The following is a 19027-nucleotide window of genomic DNA, read 5'->3' on the forward strand; positions in this document are numbered from 1 at the left end:
GATAGTACACAGATAGTACAGAATAAATTTGAATTCCGTATAATTTTACCTCAAATGAAACAAGGTTAAACATGGTTGTTTTTGCCGTCTTTTTTACACCCTTTTTTATTGTCCTTTAATACTGTAACATTTTATCAGAGTTTTCTTTAAAGTATGTGCATCGTTTTAAATGCACGCACAACCCGAAAACAACTAACGTCATTACGCAATGCAAATTACAAGTGCATGTGCGGTAAACACATAGGTGACGTACGTACGTCACGTCACTGCGCTACAGTCTGCAGCGAGGGGTGTCTCGAATTTCGACACGAGGACATGAGATTTTTATCAATATGAAATCACGTTCAAGAAGTCTCATTCAGCACACATCGCGATACTTGCCACCATTTTACAAGTGGCACAGGTTGGGTGAGTAATAGTAAATATGCTCTTTTAATGCCTTTTATAACATGTATTCTGTCTTCTTTATTAATCAGATTAGCGTCATATGTTTAATCGCTGTATTATATCAGTCATCCGCGGCTGTCTTTGAGTTTCATTGTGTTTAACTAAATGAACACAGCTGTTAATTAGTGTAATTAATCTCTATCAGTCAAGTGACGTGTCATATCTCTTCGATCCGTTTTATATTAATTTCAGGTTCAATGATGTAAGTTGTATTTGTTGTAAAATCATGGTAATTGCGACACTTACAATAGTAATAAATGAAATGTGAAGTTAAAACACAGTAAATGGTACATTTACCATGTTTTTACCACAGTAACTGTAGTTTTACTATGTTATATTAATAATCAATACAACAATACAATAATCACCAAACCAGATATGTTTGTATCACTGTAATGTTAGTGTTTTCACGTGCTTTTATATGACAGATATCACAGTAATCATATGTTCTGCACCATACTTTTAATACCTTTTAATTTAAATCCAAAAATGTATTTTTCCATCTTGCAGTTCATTCATAGAAGTTTATATCTAAATATTTTGCTCACAGATATTATTTGTATTTTTATTTTTAGCTGAAAAGTCATAAAGACGTCAGCCCAGTGGTGTTTCTGGAGAGGTATTCCTTCAGAAATGGAGAAGACAGAAAGCTGCGTAGGCAGACATTTGCAGCAGTAAGTCTGTGATTGTCCCTTTTATCAAACATTCCTGCTGTTATCATTTGTACAGCATTTGTTGTTTCTTAAACTTTTGCACTGACCAAATACCCACACTTGCCATCTTTGCACTTGACCAATTGATTACTTATTTAAAGCAGTGATTCTTTCCTGTATTTGGCCTAGTGTTCTAGTGAGCATGATGACCACAAGTGTGTGTTGAACTTTTCATGACCTGATGACTGTGTTTCCCAATCCTGATCCTGGAGAACCCCAGCACTGCACGGTTTTGGTGTCTCTCGTATCTGACAAAGGCACTTTTGAGGTCTTGGAGTCTTCACTGATGAGATCATGAGTTGAATCAGGTGTGTTTGAATAGGGAAACATCTCAAATGTGCAGTGTTGGGGTTCTCCAGGACCAGGATTGGGAGCCACTGCCTTATGGGACACACTTATGTGTTTACAGAGATTTTTAATATCTTATTATCAATTTTCACATACTGTACATTGGACAGCTTTCCGTGACCTCTTGTGAGATCTCGGCAAAAAGTCTGACGATTTATACCAAAACATGATGTATGATGGGATACACTAAGCGTTGTATAGTGCTCCGGAGCAGTATTGGATAGGTTTAGTGTGTGTTAAGGACGCTGTGCTTTGGCATTATTAAGACCAGGGACAGTCTTTTACACACACTGTCACATACACACACTCTCAAGTAGCCAAGACTGCAAGTGTGGGTATCTGGAGAGGGTCAAAGTCTTAAAAATGAACCCTAAACACAGTCGCACATCACAGTCTTAATAAGTCAGTTTAACACTTGTATGATATTGTACAAGCCCCAAGATTGTCTCATCTGACACTATCAAAAGAATTCATATGACTATAGCTTGCTATTAATTACTTGCTTTTAATAATTTTAATAATGCATTTAAAGGGGGGGGGGGGGGGGGGTGAAATGCTATTTCATGCATACTGAGTTTTTTACACTGTTAAAGAGTTGGATTCCCATGCTAAACATGGATAAAGTTTCAAAAACTAAGTTGGACGTTTGTCACAAGTTTCGGACAGTTTTTTTCGAGTATGGGTCTGTGTGACGTTAGATGGAGCGGGAATTTCCTTATATGAGTCCTAAGGGCACTTCTCCCGGAAGAGCGCCCACTCCCATAGAGCAGAGCAGAGACATTCACTGATCAGAGCGAGAGACCGAAATGTCACAAAAGAAGTGTGTTTTTGTTTGTTCCCTGCATTTCGAAGGTGCTTGTTTTACAAACAAGGCCCAGTTTGACGCCGGATTTGCATATCGTTTATTTCTTAAGGATAATGCAGTCCCAAAGAAAAAGGGTCACGATCGTGTGTTGGAACCGTAAAACTGAGTAAAAGTAAAACTTCTTCAAAAAAAAAAGAGTAAAACTGCTTCAAATATCTCTGTGTTGCTAACTTAGCTATCGGCGCGTAAGCACATCAAGTAAACAACATGCAATGTTGTCATCAAACTGCACTTTCCACATGTACACCTTAAAAAAAAAAAAAAGATGACATAAAGTGGAACTTAGTCATTTTCCAAAGCCGCTAAGCAAATATAAACAGTTTCAATACATACTACATAGAGACGTCCTGCTGTAGTCGTTGCTGCTGCTGCTCTTGTTAAATTTCAGCCACTGGATCTGATTCTGGATCATAAATATACGGCTGAATCTGACTGTTAGCCATGGTTTGTTTTGGATGATGTTTTTTTCCTCACGGTAATGTCAGAGTTTCCAGATGCTCTCAACGCAAAAGCTTACTCGCGCTCGTGATTCTTTAGCTCCGCTCACATGTCACGCCTGCAGCCGCTCGTGTTTTTCCGGGAAAAAACAGTACAGACTATCTTTCTCTTATAAATATAATAAAACTAAAGATTTTTTGGAGTTATGAAGGATGCAGTACTACTCTATAGGCACTCAAGATTAACAGGATATTGATTGAAAACGAACATTTAATTAAACAGCATCTTAGAGGTTGCTTTTATGGTCTAAACAAAACCCAATGTAATGTATAAGTTGCACTCACCTCGTTAACTCCCCGTTAACTTTTTGCAGTTCTGAAGAAGGAAATCTCAAAAACAACATAATGTTTGCAGACATATTTTTATTTTATTTTTTACATTTTGCAAGCTTGCAAATCTTATTTTTCGAACTTGCAAAACTTTTTTTTGTAAGAGTTTGAGTTTTCGAACACTTAGTTTCAACCTTTCAGAACTGTATTTTCAGTTTTGAATCATGGCAGGATTTAAATCCCATACTCACTGCAGTGAAATCATTAGGCATCTGTTGATGGGAACAAACAGCCACACTATGAATAAAGCTTTAAAATGGGGTGCTATATATTTTTAATTTACAATAGGTGAGCAATGTGTGAAAGACTAGGAATTTATTCTGGGGCTCAACAGTTCAACTAAGGCTCTTGTAGCATAAACTTGAGCTTTGGTAAACTAGGGATGAAGGAATTGTAGACATTAAAATGGTACACAACCGTGTAAACAAACATCGTAATTGTTTTTCTAGTCTCTGTGCTTTAGATATCACTAAAGGTAATTTAATATATTTACCCAGCCGGCACATGACCTACCTTGTTGAAATATGATTGAAATAATGTCAGTTGTTGTTTCAACGTTGAAATAACCTTTAATGCTACATGGTTGAAAAAGGTTAACAAAAACACTTCTAAATCAACATTGAATGAAAACATTACGTTGTTTCAACATACAGATCTTGTAAAAGAAATCAACGTTGATTTAGAAGTGTTTCTGCCTTTTAACGTATTATCATGATAATTCATTCGCATTTAATGAGTTTTTGATCATAACAGCTCTTCAATGTATATGTTAAAATATAATTATTATCATTATTAACAATAATAGTTTCACCCTCAAGACAGCAGTGCAGCAGAAACCTTTTGCCTTATGTGATTTTGTGTGAATTTACAATTTTGTCTGCTTGCCTAACAGTTTACATTGCATTATTACATTTTTATTCATACACTGTCATGTCATTTGACCAATTAATTAAATAATAATACAGACAAATAAAACTTAATACACAGCTATGTTAACTCGCACAAATCTGTCTGTTTTCCAGGAAACCGTCCAATGAGAATGTGCGCGGCTCTGCACAAAATATGTCCGTTACTCTCGGTCGGAGCAGCTGCTTTGCGTTGATTACTCGGTCAGACCTGGATTATTTTATATCTGCCTGTTGAATTCTTACATTTTGAGCGAATTTTAGTTGATATATCAACAAAGAACAAAAGCTGGAATGTGAACAGAGGAAGGGGTTGTACGTGGTCTGTAAATACTGGCGATATCAGGTAAGAAAACATTTTTCAGTCCTTAACAGTCTAACGTTAACGTTTAGGGACACGGGTAACTTAACTGTCATCTTAACGTTACTGCAGCCTGAGCCTCATAAGATAAATAAGTTATCTCTGTGTGTGTTTTTGTACTGCTTCACAATTAGCGTAGCGATATTAGCACGTATTTCATGTGTTAGTACCATCTGACATTGCTGTGTTTTGTTGTTGTTAAGTTAACGTAAGTTAACGTTATGTGTTTATGTTGTCAGCTAACGTTAGTTTAAAACTCAAACGCATGAGAGGTAAAAAAGCGTGGGAATGAGTAAAGTGATAAAACCGTCATTTATTCTTTAGAAGTATGTTTACATAACATCTAAAAACACTGATTGTTTACTCTTCTTTTTTTTAAGATCAAGCATTGGAATAAGATTTTTATCGGGGGAGAACACCCAACAGAAAGACCCATGATTCACCAACGTAAGTCAATTTTACCCACGTACTGTTCGAAAACCTACACTAGGATAGTATTAAGTATGATTTTCATACTGTTACTGATAGAAAGTCTGAGTAACTTTCTGTCCTTTTGTCTTTCTTCTGCTGAAGTGGCGCACTGAAACGGGAGATTCATGTCACCTTCATCAGTTCTTTCTTTAATCACTGGACACCATTAAGGGAAAGACCCTCAGATACCATGATAAATGCGGCTGCAGGTAAAATTATTTGATGGGTTAGGGTTATTTGATTTTGGTACCTATTGGCTTTTTTGTGTGCTTCCCTTGCTATGATACACATTTCTGATGGGATTGCCATGCTTTAAGTGTATGTTTACATTTTTAATCATGTAATAACTGACAGTCTCAAAGATGACATTACTCAGTTCATGTTGTGTGAATGTTATAATGGCAAAGTTTTTACAATTTAAATCAATTTCAAATAAATAATATATATATATATATATATATATATATATATATATATATATATATTTACAGTATATGTTTCCTCACAATGTCAAATGTGCTTGTTAAAGCTGCAGTAGGTAACTTTTGTAAAAAATATATTTTTTACATATTTGTTAAACCTGTCATTATGTCCTGACAGTAGAATATGAGACAGATAATCTGTGAAAAAAATCAAGCTCCTCTGGCTCCTCCCAGTGGTCCTATTGCCATTTGCAGAAAGCCATCCGCTCCCGGTAAGAAACAACCAATCAGAGGTCCGGTCCGTAACTTTGTTTGTGTTCAAAATGTAGAAAAATGTATGTAATAGTAACCCAGTACCTGTGTGGTTCTTCATAGACATAAACAGAGAGAAGTAGCTCCGGCTACAATGTTCTTCCGCAAGACGCAAGCAGTTCTGTTTATTAACCACTAGAGCGTCAAAAGTTCCCTACCGCAGCTTTAAGTGCGGCAGCTTTTTTCATACATTTTACAATTTTAATATGTAAGTTAACATTAACATTGTCGAGTCAGCAGGGCTAACGTTAAAACTCGCCGTTTGTAACGTTACGTTATGTATTAACCTTATAAAAGTCTGTCTAGCTTTAGCAAATGTAACATTATGCCGGTCCTAATAAAGTTAAAACGTTATTAACATTATCCCTGAATGTGAAACATGCATCAGCCATCATAACGTTAACGTTAAATACCTGTGGTTGACTAACATTAATTTAATAACGTTAGCTGTTAACTGAACGTTACATATTTTGCCTCTTGCAAACACCTGATAGTTAAGTTAACGTTAAATAAAAGGCTGTTTCAGGTTGGGACCTTGTTTTATACAGTCTATGGTTTAACTTATTTAACGTAATGTTAAGTTAGGACCTGACAAAGACTTGTCTCAGTTGCAGCTCGTTTTTAACTTAACGTTAGCAGTAGCACATTCAGTCAGTTAACATTAACTTTCGCCCGGAGAGAGTGGGTGCACTTAAAACGTGTCTCCTCTCGCTCAAACTGTATCCTGTGCACTCACAACTCTCTATGCTCATATGCTAGATATTAATTATTTTTGCACCTTTCCATATCTAACCTTTTCCGTTCACATCTTCGCATCTTTTACTGCATGCAGTGTAAACGTTCTGATCCATTAACATGGGCTCGGAAAAAATACGCATCACAGACAGAGTGTGTGAACCTGCCGTTAGGCTTATGGCCAGTCTGTTCTGTTCTCGCACTCCACTTAGGTGCGCTGCATTCTGAATGGATCGGATAGCATACTGCAGGAGGTCGGGACCGCGAAAAATCGTGCTATAAAGCGATTTAAAAATTGCGCACGCTCAAATTGTGATTTTATTACGATTTCGATTAATTGCACAGCCCTACTTTATAAACTCGGCAAAAATAACAAACTATTCCATTTGACAATTAATGAAAATTTGAAAATCATGACCCATCTCTAAATTCAATAATTGTACTGCGAGTCAGAATAATTAAACTCAGTCTTTTGCCAGAGGTTTGTGCCAAAATCACACTTGATAGCAGTCCGTTTTACAAGTGGTTTTAAGATTTTGTTGATCACATTTACAGAGCACCTTGAAGCCTTTTAATACATTTTAATCCCTTAATGTTCCTGCATTAGAAGCATTAATAGAGGCAAAGTTTGTTCATGCTCAATTTTCATTCAAGCTCCAAACTGCAATTATTGTTAAGCGGCATCCTAATGGCTCTGCTCTGGCAATGCTGTGAGGGTAGGAGGCAAAGTTGCCATTGTGTGTAAATTGAAAACAATACAATGTGGCCACCGTTGATGTGTAGGAAATTTTACAAGCATAATACATCTGATCTATTTTTCAGGTCAAGGCCTGGTGAGAGCCACTACAGAGGATCATAGCCATAGTTGGAATTCTGAAAGGACATGGGTGAATATCAATCTGCCAAATGAACATTCACATCTGTATATTAATACTGATTATACTGTTTTTCCAATACTAGTACCAGCTTTGGCCATGCTCCATTTTCCATTGCAGATCATACCCAGAGATAGTACCCCTCAATGCAGATGGTCGTCATAGCAAGGCCACACACAACTGCCGCGATGTAATGTTCAATGCGACACACACACCTGCGACCCACATACAGCTGTCTCTTGATTTAAGTTAAAACCTTTCAGCATTACTCAGAATGTAAAGACAGATACTTAAAGGTGCTCTAAGCGATGCCGGGAGTCGTAACTTCTTGTTGACGTTCGAATTGTTGTCAAACAAAATGGAGGCTAGCTAGACCCTCCCTCCTCCTCACTAATTCCCCAAACCCCACCCCCAAATCTTTCTTGTTGCTTATTGGCTGGACAGTTTGTTATGTTTCATGGTGCGGGTGAGCCCAGTTTGTTTTTCTTGTTGTTTGTGGAGCCTGTGGTGTCTAGAGAGACCGCGTTTTTTTACAGTGTGTTCAGGGGACAGGCAGCTAGCGGATAGTGAGGAGATGTTTGCTGGATGTGACAAAAAATGTTTTGGCCTAAAAAACGTGACATCACTTAGAGCACCTTTAATTAATATAACATTTAATTTAACTAAAACAAATATCAAAAACATGTCTAATACTTCATCAACACGTCATACTCCTGGAAAAGACCCACATAAAGCTCATATTTTAAAATGATTAAAGAGCCACACAGATGGGAAATCAAAAATTACCTGTATTACAGTGTATGATGTAGCTGTCCATCAGTGTAAACAATGTGCAAAGTAATTAAACCAAAAAGTACACGATTTATAAAGTTATCGGCTTCTAAAGTAGGGAGTCGACTCTGAATCACTGAAACAAGTCGTTATAGATTTCAAATCTTTTGCCCATCTCTATGTATGTCACTAGGAACACTTTGCAAAATAATCTCCGCCTACCGTCATGGGAGAAACAAAACTCTGAACTGCCCTACCCCCCACACAGACGCTCTGGTTAGTGGTGGGTGTGATAGCATCATGTCGAGGAGACCGTGTGTTTTTAATTGTAAAGACAAGTTTGTTTTATTTTCACTGCCAAAGAATGAAGATCAGAAGAACCAATGGCATTTCACTGATGACTGCTTTTCTAATCTCGGTGAGTTCAAGGCGGGATTTTCAAAGCGTTTGGCCATAAATGAGGGTTCATTACCAACTTTATTTAGACCAACAAGCATCTCCGAATCACAACGCGAAGTATGATTATGAAGTTATGTGTTTGTTTTCTCCCAAGCGTCTTATCAGTATGTCTCGCTAGCTCTAACAGTTATATGTTAAAACCCTATACAGTATTGTTCAAAATAATAGCAGTACAATGTGACTAACCAGAATAATCAAGGTTTTTCGTATATTTTTTTATTGCTACGTGGCAAACAAGTTACCAGTAGGTTCAGTAGATTCTCAGAAAACAAATGAGACCCAGCATTCATGATATGCACGCTCTTAAGGCTGTGCAATTGGGCAATTAGTTGAATTAGTTGAAAGGGGTGTGTTCAAAAAAATAGCAGTGTGGCATTCAATCACTGAGGTCATCAATTTTGTGAAGAAACAGGTGTGAATCAGGTGGCCCCTATTTAAGGATGAAGTCAACACTTGTTAACCATGCATTTGAAAGCCGAGGAAAATGGGTCGTTCAAGACATTGTTCAGAAGAACAGCGTACTTTGATTAAAAAGTTGATTAGAGAAGGGAAAACCTATAAAGAGGTGCAAAAAATGATAGGCTGTTCAGCTAAAATGATCTCCAATGCCTTAAAATGGAGAGCAAAACCAGAGAGACGTGGAAGAAAACGGAAGACAACCATCAAAATGGATAGAAGAATAACCAGAATGGCAAAGGCTCAGCCAATGATCACCTCCAGGATGATCAAAGACAGTCTGGAGTTACCTGTAAGTACTGTGACAGTTAGAAGACGTCTGTGTGAAGCTAATCTATTTTCAAGAATCCCCCGCAAAGTCCCTCTGTTAAAAAAAGGCATGTGCAGAAGAGGTTACAATTTGCCAAAGAACACATCAACTGGCCTAAAGAGAAATGGAGGAACATTTTGTGGACTGATGAGAGTAAAATTGTTCTTTTTGGGTCCAAGGGCCACAGGCAGTTTGTGAGACGACCCCCAAACTCTGAATTCAAGCCACAGTACACAGTGAAGACAGTGAAGCATGGAGGTGCAAGCATCATGATATGGGCATGTTTCTCCTACTATGGTGTTGGGCCTATTTATCGCATACCAGGGATCATGGATCAGTTTGCATATGTTAAAATACTTGAAGAGGTCATGTTGCCCTATGCTGAAGAGGACATGCCCTTGAAATGGTTGTTTCAACAAGACAATGACCCAAAACACACTAGTAAACGGGCAAAGTCTTGGTTCCAAACCAACAAAATTAATGTTATGGAGTGGCCAGCCCAATCTCCAGACCTTAATCCAATTGAGAACTTGTGGGGTGATATCAAAAATGCTGTTTCTGAAGCAAAACCAAGAAATGTGAATGAATTGTGGAATGTTGTTAAAGTATCATGGAGTGGAATAACAGCTGAGAGGTGCCACAAGTTGGTTGACTCCATGCCACACAGATGTCAAGCAGTTTTAAAAAACTGTGGTCATACAACTAAATATTAGTTTAGTGATTCACAGGATTGCTAAATCCCAGAAAAAAAAAATGTTTGTACAAAATAGTTTTGAGTTTGTACAGTCAAAGGTAGACACTGCTATTTTTTTGAACACACCCCTTTCAACTAATTGCCCAATTGCACAGCCTTAAGAGCGTGCATATCATGAATGCTGGGTCTTGTTTGTTTTCTGAGAATCTACTGAACCTACTGGTAACTTGTTTGCCACGTAGCAATAAAAAATATACTAAAAACCTTGATTATTCTGGTTAGTCACATTGTACTGCTATTATTTTGAACAATACTGTGTGTTGAAAACGCGGATACGCGTTATGAGTCATTTTCCCCTGATAACCCCGAAAAAGTTGCCGCTGATCTTCATTTACAAACACATCATTAAAATGAAGTGTAACTCCGTGAATACTCAACGAAGAGACATGAGAGAGATATCTATAGAAAGCTTGACATGTCTACTTTAAAACTAAAGTGTTTTGCTGCCGAAAACAGATATTCTGTGAAAAAGTAATCCATATGAAAACAACGTGATGTCCAATCTTTCACGTCTCCCTTCATTATATCTAATGTGACCACGCCCCCGCTCTGAACACGCTATTCAGATTCAAACTGAAGCGCGCGGCTTAAATATGCCCACACAGAAGAAAAAGCAGCGAGACTGTTCAAGTTTTTTATTTTACCGTTTGCTTCGCGATGAGAGGAATAAGACATAATTCCTCAAAAATTTAACTACGCGTCGCGACGACGCGGACTGCAAGATCTGTGATTGGTCGGCTTGGTAGTATCACGTTTCCTCCTACGCATTTCCGGAATGATCTTCCGCACTCTGGACCGCCCGCCATTTTTAAATTCCGAAATTCAGTGAAGAGCCAACATGGAAATGGACCAAGTGACGGAGCGATTAATTGAAGAAGTGAGGAAATACAGCCATCTGTATGACTCCTCTTCGGGAGATTACAAAGACTGTCAGATGGCAGCGAATTCAGTCGCCATTGTTCATAGAAGCCCGCGAGGATCGAGGAATGTAAACACAGTGGAACCCGCTCGCGTCAACTAGCGTTTCGGCGGTGTAACTGCAGAGCAAAACAGACATACGCAGAAGTAAGCTCACGACGGCGTACACTTGACGCAGAAGTATAAATTGGCCTTAAGGGCCGTTTCATAGTCAACGCATCTGTATGAATACGCGTCCCCAAGGCTACACATCAATACGCTTCGGCTGCCATTATGCGTCGGTGCATAGCCAAATGTGTCATCCTAGTTTTTGATACGCGACGCGCCGATGCACGCAATACTATGCGTTGTCGGTGGGGGGCGACATTGCAGGTATTGTACATTAATTCAAGTATATTATGTTTACAGAAGAAGAAGGTTTGAATACAATGGCTGGTGAAGAGGAAAAATTATGCGAGCTTATACGTATAACATACCACCATCTCTGCGCTGCCTTTGTTGCCGCCGATGTAAAATCAGCAATAGAATGCACTCCTCTTCAGTTGTCATTGTGATCTGAATATCACGTGACCCAACTCTACTAATATCATCCGACTTTACTACCCCGTAGCGTGAGCGGTGTATTGCATACGCACATCGCCCGTGACACTTGCGTCCACTGTTTAGACTACGAAAGGGAGCGAGTCGCTCGCATTGCTTGCTCGCGTTGACTATGTAACGGCCCTATATCGTGCTATTCGCGCGTAGTTAGACGCTTGAACATTTTGAGTTTAGACACTTCATTCGCGCGTGAAATGAACTTCACAACAGATGCGAATTCACATCATGGGGGGGCTTCTGCCGGTTGAGTTCACGCAGCATTTTCAACCACCATTTTTATTTGGATAATTTTCAAAATATTACTGTTATCGTGTCATGAAATGTAGTTTTAAAAGTATTTCAGGCAAGAATGTAGTTGTTTTAAACTCAAATATGTGGTTTATATATAAAGACTGCGTCTATTTAAAAATGTGTTTCGCCGATTTCGGAGACGAGCTCCACAAGATCAGCGGGAGCTCAGTGATCATGTGCCGCTGGCTCTGATGTCTCTTTAGTGGTTCAAGATAAAATATAACTTGTTTGGGGTAAATCTAATCTTTGGTCTTTATTCAATTAATCTAATGTTATATATACAAGCAAGATCCTTTTTATTCCTGTTTCTGTAAAAGTATGAAGTAGTATCATACAGCTCCGGGTATGCACATACAGGCGTTTGCTACATCGTAATCACGTCACTACTAGAGTAAGCTCCTGATTGTTTAACGAGGCGCTAAATTTTGCCAATGTTCAGATTTTTCAACTCGCGAATTTCGCCCGACTTAACATTGAAATCACTCGCGCCAGACGCTCTATTCACGTCTGGAGTGAACGCACCATTAGAACTACCGATTAAGGTGTAGGAAACACTGGGACATGCCATTATGTACAGTAATAGTACGATTTGATTAGACATTTGAACTTAAATTGAAGTGTTCAAGCCATTAAAGGGTTAGTTCACCCAAAAATTAAAATTCTTTCAGTAATTACTCACCCTCATGTTGTTCCAACCCCGTAAGACCTTCTCTCATCTCCGGAACACAAATTTAGATATTTTTGATTAAATCTGAGAGCTGGATCACTCCTCCATAGACTTCTATAGACGTTATAACTTGCTGGCTCAGAAAATGTATTAAAGCCATCGTTAATACAGTCCAAGTGACTACAGTGGCTCAATCTTAAGTTTATAAAGTGATGAGAATACTTTTTGTGCACAAACCCCCCCAAAAAATAACGACTTTGTTCCACAATTCATTTCCTTCTCTCTGGGCCTCGAGTCTTTTCATGTAGTGTGATAGCGCAGCACGTCTGTGTTGTACGTCACACGCTGGTCACATGTAGGCTCACTATTGGCCGATGCTGGTCATGTGTGTGATGCGTGTGACGTACAACACAGAAGCGCTTCGCTATCACACTACATGAAAAGACTCAAGGCCCAGATAGAAGGAAATGAATAGTGGAATAAAGTCGCTATTTTTTATTTTTTTGTGCACAAAAAGTATTCTCGTCGCTTTATAAACTTAAGATTGCGCCACTGTAGTCACTTGGACTTTATTAACGATGGCTTTAATACATTTTCTGGGCCAGCAACTTCGGACTTCGACCAAAAATAGGAAGTAAATACAGGTATGTGCGCTGGCTGAATTAACATCACTTTTATTCATATCTTTCACATCTACTGCAGTCAGATTCACCGTGTTCACTCTGAAAGGAATCACTCACATGACTTAACATCTTTCTTTCGAGGGGAAATATACATCTCAAATGGGGATCTGCACTGAATGGATGGGACATGCTGTAAAATGTCAGAAAAATGTATTATGTATTTAGTGAAAAAGTTGTTGATGCAAATGCACTTAATATAGACCTTCCAGTTTTTGTACATTCAAAGCACCATATACTAATATAGAATGTGTGGACATAAATTGGAATGTTGCTTGTAATTGCTGTCAAATAATCTTTATATTAAGTGAATCCCATGCACTAATATGAAAAGTCTGTAGATATATTGGAGTTGCTTGTTATTACCGTCAAATTATGTTCATAAAAGGTTAGTCTCATGCACTTATAACGAAGGTGTCTATAAATCAGAGTTGCTTATTATTACTCTCAAACAGTGGTTATATAAACTAAACCCCATGCTGTAATGGAAAAAGTAAGTACATATATTGGACAGTTGCTTGTAATTGCTATCAAATATTGTTTACAAAATAAACGTTTATTTTTACATATAATGGAGAATTGGTTGTAATTACTGTCTATTAATGTTTATATAAAGTGAACCCATACATTGATGGTAAAAGTATATAGATTTATTGGATAGTTGCCTTTAATCACTATAATATATTGTTTATATAAAGTAAACCCTTGTACATTAATGGTAAAAGCATGTAAAGTTATTGGAGATGTGTTTATAATTACTGTCAGGTGTTGGTTATATAAGGTAAACCCCCATATATTAATTGTAAAGGTATGTAGATATATAGATATATTGGGAAGTTGCTTATAATTACCATAATAAAAATGTTTTTATAAGGTAAAGCCCCATACATTAAAGGTACAAATATGTAGAAATATTGGAGGTTTGCTTGTAATTACTACAAATAATGTTTGTATAAGGCAATCCCCTGTACGTAAATGGTTAAAGTGTGTAGAAATATTGGAGAGTTGCTTGTTATTATTGTCAGATAATGCTTATATAAAGTAAACAACCATATTTAAATGGTACAAATATGTAGAAATATTGGAGAGTTACTTGTAATTACTGTCAAATTATGTTTATATAAAGTAAACTACCGTGTTTAAATGGTAATGGTATTTAAAAATATCGGAGAGTTACTTGTTATTACTGTCAATTAATGTTTATATAAAGTAAACTACCATATTTAAATGGTAATGGTATTTAGAAATATTGGAGAGTTACTTGTAATTACTGTCAAATAATGTTTATATAAAGTAAACTACCGTATTTAAATGGTAATGGTATTTAGAAATATTGGAGAGTTACTTGTTATTACTGTCAAATAATGTTTATATAAAGTAAACTACCATATTTAAATGGTAATGGTATTTAGAAATATTGGAGAGTTACTTGTAATTAATGTCAAGTAATGTTTATATAAAGTAAACCCCCGTAATTAAATAGTAAAAATATGTAGAAATATTGGAGAGTTGCTTGTTATTACCGTCAAATAATGTTTATATAAAGTAAACCCCAGTATTGAAATGGTAAAAATATGTAGAAATATTGGAGAGTTGCTTGTTATTAACGTCAAATAATGTTTATATAAAGCAATAACAGTTAAAAATATGTTTCTTAAACTTAATATCACAAGATCTTATTTTTTTGTACAGGATATAACCAATATTTAACAGGAATTTACTATAAATAGATTGAATAATTACATAAAATAAAATTTTAAATCGATCAATACACTGGTATTGGGCTTTAAATTAAGGTATCTGAAGGTAATTATACAACATTTTCTGTATCTTTTACAAAGAAGTCTTTGCTTTGACAAGGAATTCTTGTAGTTAGATTGGATTATCTTAAAAATATACCAAATAATACTGTATTAAAACAGAAGTCTTTGTATTTCTGCAATATTTTTAAGTTTTTATACAGATTTATACATTTGTTTAACATTCAACAGAGATTTTTTTAATGAGATTTTTTTCTTTCTACAGCAGTTTGACTGTAAAAATACAAAAATTGTTTACGGTACATATCCGTTTTCAAAAAACATAATTTTTCCGTAAAATCATTGAAGGTTTTTTTACTGTAATTTGACGGTAAGTGGTTGGCAACTTTGCTGCCAGACTTTTTACCGTTATTTTACGATATTTTTACAGTGTATTATACCTTTTGACAGGACATTGTAAGGCCATCTGATGAAACATGGAAAAAATTGAAAGAAATGATTTAATAATGAAAATAATAGATTATTTATTTGATATTTGAAGTAAATGGCAATAAATATAATGAACCTGCAACAGCTTGCCTTTATCTATTCCCCACTGTAAAGCAGTAATCAAGGACAATTTATACACATTATGATGCTTCACTATTACACAAGGACAAATTCATGCAGTGGTAAGAATACTAATATATATATAAATATATATATATATATATATATATATTAGTGCTGGGCAACGATTAAATATTTTAATCGCGATTAATCGCATGATTTTCTGCGATTAATCACGATTAATCGCAGCATGCTCAAAATTCAATAATGAAATCAAAATTAGTGTATTGTGTAATTTTATTCTTTCAAAGTTCTGCTGTATGAACAAAAGTGCAATAAAATGTTGTTTGTCAAAACCTTAAACAAAATAAAGTGCTTTTTTACAGCAGTTAAAAGTTAATAGCAGTTAACATTTCTTGTAAATCTTAACTTAAACATTAATGTAATCAAATTAAATATAAATTAACATATAAATAAAACATTAAAACATTAATGTTTTATTAAATAAAACATTAACGTTTTGTTTAGTTTGTAAAAAAAAAAAAAAAATTGTCCAGAACCTCGATCATTACATTTTAACTGGCCCCTTCCGAGCAACAACATCAATCTCCTTTAAGAGACTAAGAATCTCAGTCCAAAAAGGACTGAGTGGACAAAATTAACTTCATTTATCCATTCTTCCAACTTTACATTTACTTACTCATCTGCGCCTAGCCAGTTGCTGAGACACACAAGGTTATTCACATTTTCAGATGATAAAGAGAGACATTTTGCTGAAACGTGCGCTAAACATTTTATTCATGTTGCACAGCAGTGGGACATTTCAAATAAAGTCAGCACACTTAGCACAGATAGTGCAAGAAATATGATCATGGTTTGTGTTGTATTCGGTTGTTTTATTACAGTCTAGCTATGTGTATTGAAACGCAGTGAGTAACGGACTTTAAAAATAAAAAGTACGTTAATGCGCGATAAACTAATTGTCGGCGTTAATTAATTAATGCGTTAACGCGATAAAAACACGTTAACTTGCCCAGCCCTAATATATATATATATATATATATATATATATATACACACACACACACACACACACACACACATATATATATATATATATATATATATATATATATATATATATATATATATATATATATATATATATATATAAACTAATTAGCAAAAATCAGTGTAAAAATGTCCTCCTCACCCCTGTATCTGGCTCATCATGTGCTGGACATCAGTAATGTGCATGCTCATGATTTTAATGCAGTACAAGATCCACATTGATTATTCCTGCTACATTCTCAGTTATCCCTCAAGTGTTTGTAACAATAAAGCCCATGGCACCATCTTGTAATGCAAAAATAATTAATCTCGTAACTCCCTTTATTTTACAAAAAAATTGCATATTTGTTACTAAAATATAAAAAATAACTTTCTGGTGTACTGATGTCCCAGATGTTATTAATCCGATCAAAAATGTTTATGTCTTAAGTAAAAAATAATCCCAATAATTAATATGTAGTTTTTCCAAGTCTAAAATAAACACATACAGTATGAGCCTACATAGTAAAATGATGTATTTACCAAGAATCTTCAGAACACAATATTCACCATTTTCATTTTATTGAAGCATAGACTATACAGTTTATAAAGTAAAATAATTATCATCAAAAATACATTAACCTCATATATCAATCAGTTCACACAGATGAGTGATGAAATGTCCTTAAAATTCACACAGTCCCATCCAGTAAACTGTGAAACAGATAATGTGATACATATAAGACATTTGATACTGTTTCAGAAAATAATGATTCCCATCATCACATCTAAACTGGTTTCATCTGCCCATCATGATCTTCTTCTCTCGTGTCTGGAAACAGTTTGTGGTTGATATCCAGCACTGATGTGGTGTAGCGTTTTCTCAGCCAGAGGATCTCTCAGTCCTATGATCCGAGACCTGGTCAAAGTGAAACAAACAATCCAGATTAAGTTGTTTAGTGGATAGAGAGCTCAGCTTATGTTCTGCATGATTTTAGCAGGGTGAGAATTAAGAATTAAGAAAAAGTTACAGAGGGAAAGGACTTGCTCATGAGACTGCATTACCATGTGTAGTTCTCAGACACTGGAGTGTTTGCCTCTAGAATTCATCTATTGTTGCAGTAAATGTGTCTTTTTTCCTCTAGAATCTTTCTCCAAAGTTCCTGACTTCTCTCACAAATGTGTCTGTGCAGTTTAAGGCCTGGCTTCAAACAAATCAACTATTAATTCACAATTTCTAACACAACATTTACAAAACAATGAAATAATGTCAATTGGTGTTTATATCAACTAAACCAATTTCATGATACTTGTCTGCTATTAAAACAGGTGGTGTGTTTTTAAAAACATAAGATTAATTAAAGCTGCAAGCAGCGATGAACGGGCCCTCGCACCCGGGCTCACCGGCAGCGAGTGGCTTTAGTTAATAGGTGAACGGTGAGAAATATGCGTTTAAACTCATAAATAGAATATATCAATGTTTATTCCATATATGTGCCAATCTTCCTGTTGCCAGCAGGCGGCGCTATCATTATAGTGGAATATTGGCCTTCAGATGTGTTCAGGGCAGGACTTTTATCGAACATGTGAGGTTTGGGGAGGATTGGACATTTTATGCCTGAGTTACAACAACATCCTATTTAATGGCGAAACATCGAAATTTGTCAGGCCGCCATGGACACGCCCTTTAACGAAACCTCAAGATCTTCGCAATTTAAGATCGCAAAAGGCTTTAGATTACACTGACCAAGTTTGGTGCTGAATAAATCTCTAGGAGGAGTTTGTTAAAGTCCAACCCCTGAAAATGGCCAAAACAACACTAATTTTGCAGAGAAAATTCTAAATAACTGACTTCCTGTTGGGATTCGGATTTCGTATCAAGAGACTTTTTCGTAGATATTGGTGTGTTACATGTGTGTACCGATTTTTGTACATGTACGTGAAACATAGCTCTAGGCCCACTCCGTTTAATGTGTATACGCACTCCGTTGAAAGTGTATAGGTGGCGCTATCGAGCCATTTATTATCGCAAAGGGCTTTAGATTACACTGACCAAGTTTGGTGGTGATCTGAATAAATCTCTAGGAGGAGTTCGTTAAAGTACAACCCCTGAAAATGGCAAAAACAACACCAATTTTGAAGGGAAAATTCAAAATAACTGACTTCCTGTTGGGATCCGGATTTCGTACCAAGAGACTTTTTTTGTTGGTATTGGAGTGTTACATGTGTGTACCAATTTTTGTACATGTACGTGAAACATAGCTCGAGGCGCACTCCGTTGAAAGTGTATAGGTGGCGCTACAGAGCCATTCTGCCACACCCGGTGGAATATTGGCCTGAAGATCTGTTCAGGCCAGGACTCTTATCACACATGTGAAGTTTGGGGAAGATCGGACAATTTATGCCTGAGTTATCGAGTCATCGAACTTCGTCGCGGCGCCATGAACAAGCCTTTTAACGAAAACTCAAGATCTTCACAAC

At 36.4% G+C, this 19027-nt stretch overlaps 1 long non-coding RNA gene across 1 annotated transcript; it reads left to right on the top strand.

The window, feature by feature from the left end:
* The first annotated feature begins 4844 nt into the window (after positions 1-4844).
* LOC113115587 (uncharacterized) lies at positions 4845-7289 on the top strand. Its single transcript, XR_003293916.1, has 3 exons — positions 4845-4913; positions 5040-5146; positions 7229-7289. It is a non-coding gene; the product is annotated as an uncharacterized LOC113115587 (long non-coding RNA).
* The last annotated feature ends 11738 nt before the right edge of the window (positions 7290-19027 follow it).

The sequence above is a fragment of the Carassius auratus genome, chromosome 15, assembly GCF_003368295.1.
Source record: "Carassius auratus strain Wakin chromosome 15, ASM336829v1, whole genome shotgun sequence".
Lineage (NCBI taxonomy): Eukaryota > Metazoa > Chordata > Actinopteri > Cypriniformes > Cyprinidae > Carassius > Carassius auratus.